General features: G+C 44.6%; 1 protein-coding gene across 1 annotated transcript in view; it reads left to right on the top strand.

Moving 5' to 3' along the window:
* Positions 1-4,763: 4,763 nt before the first annotated feature.
* Positions 4,764-10,764, top strand: part of UPF2 (UPF2 regulator of nonsense mediated mRNA decay) — a gene marked incomplete in the record, with an annotated part of 129,622 nt that continues 123,621 nt past the window's right edge. The window contains 1 exon segment of the mRNA XM_034764851.1: positions 4,764-4,846.

Raw genomic sequence — 10,764 nt, 5'->3', positions numbered from 1 at the left:
TGGGCACTACATTAGCCTTTTTCCAGTCCTCCCCCGATTGCCATGAGTTTTCAAAGATAATGGCCAATGGCTCTGCAATCACATCTGCCAACTCTTTTAGCACCCTCGGATGCAGTGCATCCGGCCTCATGGACTTGTGCTCGTCCAGCTTTTTTAAACAGTCCTAAACCACTTCTTTCTCCACAGAAGGCTGGTCACGTCCTCTCCATACTGGGCTGTCCAGTGCAGTAGTCTGGGAACTGACCTTGTTCGTGAAGACAGAGGTAAAAAAGCATTGAGTACATTAGCTTTTTCCACATCCTCTGTTACTAGGTTGCCTCCCCCATTCAGTAAGGGGCCCACGCTTTCCTTGACCTTTTTCTTGTTGCTAACATACCTGTACAAACCCTTCTTGTTACTCTTAACATCCCTTGCTAGCTGCAATTCCAAGTGTGATTTGGCCTTCCTGATTTCACTCCTGCATGCCTGAGCAATATTTTTATACTCCTCCCTGGTCATTTGTTCAATCTTCCACTTCTTGTAAGCATCTTTTTTTGTGTTTGAAATCCTTGCTGATCTTACTGTTAAGCCAAGCTGGTCGCCTGCCATATTTACTATTCTTTCTGCACATCAGGATGGTTGTTCCTGCAACCTTAGTAAGGATTCTTTAAAATACAGCCAGCTCTCCTGGACTCCTTTCCCCTCATGTTAGTCTCGCAGGGGATCCTGCCCATCAGTTCCCTGAGGGAGTCAAAGTCTGCTTTTCTGAAGTCCAGGGTCCGTATTCTGCTGCTCTCCTTCCTTCCTTGTGTCAGGATCCTGAACTCGACCATCTCATGGTCACTGCGTCCCAGGTTCCCATCCACTTTTGCTTCCTCTACTAATTCTTCCCGGTTTGTGAGCAGCAGGTCAAGAAGAGCTCTGCCCCTATTTGGTTCCTCCAGCACTTGCACCAGGAAATTGTCCCCTTTCCAAAAACTTCCTGGATTGTCTGTGCACTGCTGTATTGCTCTCCCAGCAGATATTGGGGTGATTGAAGTCCCCCATGAGAACCAGGGCCTGTGATCTAGTAACTTCTGTAGTTGCCAGAAGAAAGGCTCGTCCAGCTCATCCCCCTGGTCTGGTGGTCTATAGCAGACTCCCACCACGACATCACCCTTGTTGCTCACACTTCTAAACTTAATCCAGAGACTCTCAGGTTTTTCTGCAGTTTCATACTGGAACTCTGAGCAGTCATACTGATCTCTTACATACAATGCAACTCCCCCACCTTTTCTGCTCTGCCTGTCCTTCCTGAACAGTTTATATCCATCCATGACAGTACTCCAGTCATGTGAGTCACCCCACCAAGCCTCTGTTATTCCATTCACATAATAATTCCTTGACTGTGCCAGGACTTCCAGTTCTCCCTGCCTGTTTCCCAGGCTTCTTGCATTTGTGTATAGGCACTTAAGGTAACTCACTGATCGTTCTGCTTTCTCAGTATGAGGCAGGAGTCCTCCCCTCTTGTGTTCTCCTGCTCGTGCTTCCTGGTATCCCACTTCCCCACTTCCTCAGGGCTTTGGTCTCCTTCCCCAGGTGTACAGCACCTACAGTTTCACCTTTTTTTCTCCAGGGAAAATGATATTGACGAACCAGATCTTCCTTTATTTAAGGACAAATGCAGTCAGAGAAAACATCTAAAACAATAACAGTCTAAACACTTTATGAAGAGCCTTCCACCCACTGGCAGCGGGTGAACCAGCTGTTGGGGGAGGGTAGCACCCAGCCCCTCCCCTTCTGCCGGATGCCCTGCCACTTGCCCTCCCCTTCTTCCCCCAATACCTTTGGGAGCCCAGAATATCCACACCACAGCCCCTGGGTTCCCTGCCCCAGTTCTGGGCTGCCCAAGCACCTCCAGCCCCCGAGCTCCGGGCGAGCCCCCCAAAGTGCCCCCCAGCCCCAGGGCTCCAGGTGTCCGGGCGGCGTGGCTGTAGTGCCCCCAGCTTTCCCAGCCCTGGAGCTCTGGGCAGGTCCCCAACTCCAGCCCCAGAGCCACAGGCGGCTGGGGGGCGCAGTTCCAGCGTCCCGAGCACCGGGTGGGCAGCACAGCCATGGGCCTAGTGCCAGCCCCCCTGAGTCCCAGTGGCACACTGGCACGCCCCAGCCCCAGCCAACATGGGCTACTACAGAAGAGTGGGAAGGAATTGCACTGCGGGAAAGGGCCTGGGGGCAGAGTGTGGGTGGGGCCACGCCAGGCTGTTTGGGGAGGCACAGCCTCCCCCAGCCTATGATACCCACCACCCATGTTCGCACCAACCATCAGTTCTATGGGGACCCTGACAGGCTCCAGTCTTTTCAACACTTCAGCAAGATGGGGTCCCTCTTCGGACAAGATTAAGAAACTAGAACAATCCACATAGCACACATTAACGGTATTAAAATGTGGCTAATAGTCCTGTGACGTTACTGACATAACCTGTGACCGTATAAATCATTGTTGCAACCATTATTATATATCGTTTGCAGCAAATATTGTACAAAGGTTGTCGTGTAAGGTGTCTATGGAAAAGTTATAATTTGCTGATTATGATTATGCTATTTGTATGGGTGTATCATTTTTGTAGTTGAAGTTATGAATATTGGCTATGTACTTGTATATCAATGTGTTTTGATTCTAAGTAGCCTCAGTGAAGCATTTGGTCAGTTTCTTGAGAAGGGATTATTCTCAGCAAGTGCCCAACCAAGAAACACTTAGCTGACAATGAACTTTGGGAGACGCCAATCCATATCTGAACTAACATGTAAACAATGGCATTGGCCTGTAAAGAACTGAGTCACGCATGGACATGTGGCTTTCCCATGTGACTCCAGACTCCATCTTGCTGCTGTGATCGTCCACAGGGCAGAGGATATAAAAGGCTGCTGCATCTCCTCCATTTTGTCTTCAATCCTGCTTCTTACTTCTGGAGGAACCTTGCTACAAACTTGCATCTGAAAAAGTGAGGTTCTTACCCACGAAAGCTTATGCTCCCAATACTTCTGTTAGTCTTAAAGGTGCCACAGGACCCTCTGTTGCTTGCTACAAACTGAAGCTCTCAACAAAGGACTGAATGACCCATCCCAGCTGTGGATGTATTTCAGAGACTTAATTTGAACCTGCAGTTTATTCTATCACTCTATAAGCCTGAACCAAGAACTTTGCCATTATTGTATGTAATTGATTCCATTTAACCAATTCTAGCTCTCATATATATATTCTTTCTTTTTATGAATAAACCTTTAGATGCTAAAGGATAGTCAACAGCGTGATTTGTGGGTAAGATCTAACTTGTATACTGACCTGGGTCTGGGGCTTGATCCTTTGGGATTGGGAGAACCTTTTTCTTTTACTGGGGTATTGGTTTTCATAACCATTCATCCCCATAACGAGTGGCACTGGTGATGATACTGGGAAACTGGAGTGTCTAAGGGAATTGCTTGTATGACTTATGGTTAGCCAGTGGGGTAAAACCAAAGTCCTCTCTGTTTGGCTGATTTGGTGTGCCTTAAAGTCGGAAAAACCCCAGGCTTGGGCTATAACTGCCCTGCTCTGAGCAATGGGAGCTGCGGGGGTGGTGCCTGCAGGTGAAAGCAGTGCGCAGAGCTGCCTGGCCTCACTTCTGCCTAGCAGCTGAGTGAGGGGGATGTCACCACTTCCGGGGAGCCCCCCAGGTAAATACCCCATCCCATGCCCCAACCCCTTGCCCCCTCCCAGATCCAAACTCCGCTGGGTGGGGAGGCACGATGGCCCAAGACTGCCCACTAGCGGCCGGTATGACTGGTGCAGGGGCTGCCTGAGCCATCCCTGAGCCAGGCACACCGGCCGCTGCAGAAGTCATGGAGGTCACAGAAAGTCACAGAATCCATGACAAACTTGTAGCCTTACTTATCGGTTAACCATTTAATGTTTTACCTACCAGCAATGTGGTTCTTATGTTCTCCAGCGGCTTATATATGCCATTCTTGTAAATACACCCCCCCAAAATATTAGTGGTGTTTTTTTTTTTGGCAACTGCATCACATTGTTGACATATTGAATTTGTGATCCGCTAAAAACCGCAGATCCCTTTCAGCAGTACTACTACCCTGCCAGTTATTCTCCGTTCTGTAGTTGTGCATTTGAAGTGTGAGGGCACATCATGCTCCACAGATGTCACTGAGGTGTGCCATGAATGTAATCGTAGTGCACTGTGCCACCCACGGTGTGCTTGATGTGACATGAGCATACCAAGAGGGCATCACACATGACATATGATAGGAGACCAGGCCACACCACAACCTCATCCCATGTTGCTATGACATTATAGGATGCAATGTGATGTCATCCCACAAAACAAGTCATGTGTCACGTCATAACATGGTGACATCACTGCTTAGAGCCACAGGTGGGCTGGTGTCCCTGGGCTACGGAGGAGCAGTGTTCCCTACGCTGCAGGATGGAGGCCGGATCCCAACACCTGTCCCCCACCCCCACTGGCTACTTCCGCCTTCACAACCTCCTGCTCCTAGTAACCAGACTCAGAGCAGCACAAGCTGGCTCGCTGCCTGCCGTAAGGACCCCACACCAGGCCGGGGCTGCCCCCCGCGCTGCCTGATACGTACCTGTCTGCAGCCGCCACTCGCCAACGAAGCTGTTGGGGGCGCGACGGAGCGGCTAGACCGGAGCTCTACTCGCTTCCTCCCCCTGCAGCCAGGAGAGGGCTGAGCCGCCCCTCCTCGGCGGAGTGTTTCCAGGCAGGCGGCGCGACGGGCAGTCCGGGGTCCTCTGCGGGCAAGGGGAGGGGGCAGAAGCTGGTGGTGGAGTAGGGGCTAGAGGAGTCCGAGCCGATGTTTACACCGGGCAGAGGTAACCGCCCCCGCCGGCCTGAGGGCGGGGGAGAGGGGCCGCGGCGGCAGGGCGGGGCGGGGCGGGGCAGGCTTTTGGGGGTGGGGGGCTCCTAGGAGTGGGGCCGGGGCAGAGAGAGGGCGGCCTGCGGGGACATCCGGGACGGGGCAGGGCTGGAGGGGAGCGGGGCTACCTGGAGTAGAGCGGCTAGGGGGGCGGGGTGGGACCTGGGGAGGGGGCCGGGGCTCGGGGGTGGGGAGGGTCCTGAGGGCGGGGAGAGGAGAGAAGAGGAGATCGGGCTTCAGCGTGGGGAGAGTTGAGGGTGGGGAAGGGCCTGGTGGGCGTGGAGAGGTCACAGGGCAGAGAGGGGCCGTGAGCGGGAGGGAGCTCGCTGGGGGCGGCGGGATGTGCGAGGGGAAGTTGTCTTCCGGGGTTTCCCCTGGGGGAAGGGAGGGGGGAACTGTTGGGGAAGGGGTGGGAGGAGTGTGGGGCCGAGGAGAGTAAGATGAGGCCAGGGGGCAAAAGGGCTTGGCGTGCTAAGGGGGTGAGGAGGTGGAGGGAGAGAAGAGGTGAGGTGCCAGGCGGGCAAGTAGAAGGGGGGGAGGCTTGGTATTTGAAGGGGTAGACAGAGGAGAGGGTGCTCAGCTGAACAATGATGATCGGTGGGGATTGGTTTGTGTGTGACATTTAGAGCAGGTGAGAGGGTTGGTTGTTTACTTTTGTTTGAAAAGATGTTTTATTTCCACCTAGTGACTGTTTTTTAGGCCTTTTCTTTTTTGTTCACCCTAGCAAAGGAGGCCCAGCTGTAAAATTAGGACAGCAAAAACTTTTTTTAATAAGGTAGGCAGAATAGAAAGTAAAACTCAGTCACGAACGTTAGATCAAACTCACCTCTTTCGTGCTTGTGTTTAATTACGAATTTTCCCTCCCTCCATCTCTTTTGTTTTGTTTTGTGGGTTTGAGTTTAGGTTTGACTGGGTGATTGTGGCGTTTCACTGATGCAGCTCATTTGGATTATTCTTGAAACTTGTTTAACTCTGACGATTTGTACAGCTGTTATGGAATATTTATCATATTGGTCAGAGTTTGCAGTTTGCATTTTTAAGTATCTTATCAAAATGGGCCTAATTTATATAAATAATTCCTCAATTTGCTTAGCCAGCATTTTATAGAATACCTGGACAAGAACTTGCAATGGGAACCTTCATATGACTAATATGTAACTTCCCATACCAGCACAGAGAGTTTTGGGGAAAAAAAAATTTTTTCTAATCAAACACCAAATCTAGTCTTTAGTATTTTACATTTATATATTGACGTTCATCCCTGGATTTCATAGTGCTTACAAACATAAGTTAATGAAGCATCAAAACACCACTATTATTGTATACCCATTTTGCAGATGGAGAAAAACTAAGTACAGAAGGGTGGGTGCTGAGCTTTCAACTTTTAAGGTGGCTGCATTAATTATGCTATGTGTATATATTTTGTATAACTCTTTGGGTCCTTCAAGATTATATCGCTTTTTATAAGTGTTTTCTGCTAAGCATTGTCTGTGTACTATTTAAAAAAAAAGCTGGGGCTGGACTCCTGTGTATCTTATACGTTCCCCAGATGTCCTAGAACTGACAGTCTTTGTACTCTGAACTATTGTGAGTACAACTATAGCAAGTTTTCACATATCAGGCTTGTTATAAAGAAATAAAAATTCAGAAACAAATCAAGAAAATTCCCAAACAAAACTTAAGATTGTGTTAAGGGAGGAAACAAATTAATTAAAAACATTAGAAAGTTGTACAATATTTAACAAAACCGAACATTTGGAAGTGATCACACTACAAGGCTATAAGTTCAAAACCCCTATATGTCACTACAGAGCACCCCAGTAAAGTTTTCAACACCTTCCTTAACTCTGATCTTTCTCTTTACCCCCATCTTTTTGTATTCAACTTTTAGTTATGAGCCACAGGTTTCTACTATATACTGGGTTATAAACTGTTAATGCCTGTTTCCCCAATACGTACTCAAATGAGTGGTTGGATATCAGTTTCTTTATCATTTACATAGTATGGTCAAAACCTCACATTTTTCATATAGCCCTCGTGAGCCATACTAGAACTTCATCGGCATGCACCCGACAAAGTGGGCATTCACCACGAAAGCTTATGCTCCAATACATCTATTAGACTTAAAGGTGCCACAGGACTCTCTGTTGCTTTATACTAGACCTTGTCTTTGTTCACTACATTATGAATTGTATACCTTTCCTTATCCTGTTCATTTATCCAGTGTTGGCCAGCTATAGATTAGAGATCAAAATTCTCAGTATGAGCCTTAATATACAGGCTGCATACCTGCAAAGATGAGACATTCCTTTGCAAAAGACAGTCCTGAATTTCTCCCTGATCTTGATGTAAGCTAGCAGGGTGGGTGCAAATTATGACTGTTTATAAATAGAAAATGCTACTGTAATTTATATGTGCAACAGGGGATGCTTAAATTTTTTTTCAAGCAGCAGCTAGTGGGCGAGCAAAGGTAATGGTCACAGTGTTAGAGTATTAACAAATATCTAGTGTCTTTCCAGCATTTATTTTTTTGACCTAACAGACTTTTAATTTCTTGTCTTTCAGATGTTTGTTTTTAACTTTAACTCCAGGTTTACTAACTTTCAGCAATCTTTTTTGTGCTAAAATTACAACATAAATTGCCTAGGGAGGTTGTGGAATCTCCATCATTGGAGATTTTTAAGAGCAGATTAGACATAACTGTCCGGGGTAGTGTAGATAATACTTAGTCCTGCTATGAATGCAGGGGACTGGACTAGATGACCTCTCAAAGTCTCTTCCAGTCCTATGATTCTATGATTTTAACAAAGGTCATTTTAAATTTATAGATATGTTTCCTTTAACTTTTTTCCAACAAAGCTTTTTATTTAGTGGTGTCATCAGGAAGAACACAACTTTATCAAGTACAATTGTTCAAGAGAATCCAGTGGAATATTAAAATGGATTGAATCTCATTGGTGGGGACATTAAGCTGACTTTAATATGGAAGAGCATTCAATTTTAAACCCCTTTTCTCCCCCCCTCCCCCCCCCCAAAAAAAAAAAAATTGAGTAGCTTTCTTGGATTGATATGGCCTCCATTATATGCCATTTGTAAGCTTGGACCGCTAAGTGTCCATGGATCCAGTTGCAGGATCTGGCCTTTAGTATGTTGCTTTTTAAATGTACTGACTTAACAAAAAATCTATTTTAAGTCAATTCTAATTAAACCAAAAAGTCAAAATACAGTGGGGATTGGATGGCTGAAGGGATCAGGGATGGGCTCTGGTCCTGTGGAGTCTTTCAGCAGTAGCTAGCCAATATTTTCAATACTTATCAGGTCATTAGGGAGTCAAAGTTGTTACTGTCTGCCAGCAGCTATGTAGCTTGTGTGAAATTAATTGTCCTCTGTCCTGTTCCCAATGAAAACAAATCAATACCCTCTCCCTCCAAACCTTCGCAGTTGGCACTCATTGGGACTTCTGTTAGCAGAGAGGCCAAGTATTGAATGGGCCATCCATGGTAACTGACCTCTCTCACCATTATTGGTACGTCTGCACTGGAAAAAAATAAAAAGAGGAAAAAAGTGTGGTTTTATCTCGGGTTGGCTAAGTTAGGTTAAATTAGCAGTGAGGACATAGCAACTTGACTTTTGCCTCAAGTTAGTGCCACAAGTGGGAGCGGGGAATGAACTCACGCTGCTAACCCGAGTTAAAAGTAAATTGGTATTCACTGCTATTTTAAATCATATTACCGTGGTTAACTTGAGTTAAGAAAGCACTTTTTCTTGCAGTGAAGACATACACTGCATGTAAGGAGCACAACGTGGAAAACCTTAAATTGTTGCTATACTTGGTGAATTTTCTGTTGCTATCCTTGGTGAATTTTTTTGTTCTGTAGATAGATTGGTTTAAAACAATTATTTATAAGAATCAGACCAACATTTTAGGAAATTTTTAATGGAAAACTCCCTATGCTCAATACAGTATTAAGACTAATTATAATTGGGGAAAAATATTGAAGAATTTTTCCATATAATTAGGAGAAAATGGGAAAAGTACTTAATTAGAAATAGGGATTTTCTTCAATGTGGTGTTTTATTTTTAAATGTATACCTTTCAAATATGTATCATTGAGAACAGGTAAAACCCATGGATTAAAGGGCACTGTTAGATAGCAAAGGCCCACAATGTGGGTGTTGGATGCATAAAATAAAGTTTTTCAATATTGGAAAACATTTTTCCTACATTTTTATTTCTGTTGACATGCAAATATCCCATTGTTCTGTTTTTTACCCAAACATTTTAAGAAAATGAGAAACAAATTAATCTGACTAGTCGGTTTTCGTTGTCCAGCATGACTGAAATGTAGAAAATACATGAAAAGAAATAACAAAAAGAAATTTCTTTTCAGTACTTTTCATTCTAACAATTTAAGTAGATATTAGTAACATAGCAAAAGATGTCTTTCCTCCCTTCCCCTAGAAGATTTCAAATTCAGCAATGTCACTTAAAAGTTTTAAAATTTGCTCTGGGGAAAAAAGAATGCATTTTAAAAACATAACTTACTAGAAATGAGGGTATTAAAAAGCCCTTTCCCTTCACCCCTGATTCTGCAAATGTTTATGTATGTGCTTAACTTTAAGAACAACAAGGAGTCTGGTGGCACCTTAAAGACTAACAGATTTATTTGGGCATAAGCTTTCGTGAGTAAAAACCTCACTTCTTCGGATGCATCCGAAGAAGTGAGGTTTTTACTCACGAAAGCTTATGCCCNGCCATAGTGGGATGTTTATAGACTGACAAAAACTACAGCCCCAATTCAGCAAATATTTATGTACATGCTTAGCTTTAGATCCAGATTTTTACAGGTATTCAGGAATAATTGTACTTAGTGTTGCAATACTTAACCGATTCGGGAACCTAAATCTCATTTTCAAAAGGCATTTAGAAGCCTAAAACCTATTGACAGTCAATGGGATTTAGGTTCCTAAGTCCCTAAAAGCCTTTTGAAAATGAGAGCCTTTAAAAATCTGAGCCTTAGTCCCATTGTGATTATTCAGGTGCTTAAAGTTAAGTATCAGGGGGTAGCCGTGTTAGTCTGTATCTACAAAAATAACAAGGAGTCTGGTGGCACCTTAAAAACTAACAGATTTATTTGGGCATAAGCTTTCGTGAGTAAAAACCTCACTTCTTCGGATGCATCCGAAGAAGTGAGGTTTTTACTCACGAAAGCTTATGCCCAAATAAATCTGTTAGTTTTTAAGGTGCCACCAGACTCCTTGTTATTTTTGTAGATACAGACTAACACGGCTACCCCCTGATACTTAACTTTAAGCACCTGAATAATCACAATGGGACTAAGGCTCAGATTTTTAAAGGCTCTCATTTTCAAAAGGCTTTTAGGGACTTAGGAACCTAAATCCCATTGACTGTCAATAGGTTTTAGGCTTCTAAATGCCTTTTGAAAATGAGATTTAGGTTCCCGAATCGGTTAAGTATTGCAACACTAAGTACAATTATTCCTGAATACCTGTAAAAATCTGGATCTAAAGCTAAGCATGTACATAAATATTTGCTGAATTGGGGCTGTAGTTTTTGTCAGTCTATAAACATCCCACTATGGCTGTTTGGATACTTCAGGATCCAAAAGTGCATAACAGCATTGAGCATAACAGCAGCCTCAAGCTGAACTGCATGAACAGTAAAAAAAATTTTTTTGCAGCTCATTGTGGAGGGAAAAAAGATTTCTGGGAAAGCCTTTCTTTGAGTTTTTTTAATTAAAGCTTGTAGGTAGTTGGCTCTGGTCAGGAAACTTTTTTTTTTTTTTTTTAATTGGAGTGTTAGCTTTGCTGCAAAGATTAGGTTTTCTGCAGGCTGTGGTAGTTTTGAACTGT

This window comes from Trachemys scripta, chromosome 1 (genome assembly GCF_013100865.1).
Source record: "Trachemys scripta elegans isolate TJP31775 chromosome 1, CAS_Tse_1.0, whole genome shotgun sequence".
Classification (NCBI taxonomy): Eukaryota; Metazoa; Chordata; order Testudines; family Emydidae; genus Trachemys; species Trachemys scripta.
Note: the sequence above shows the minus strand (reverse complement) of the source record. Positions and strands in the feature narration are given on the sequence as shown.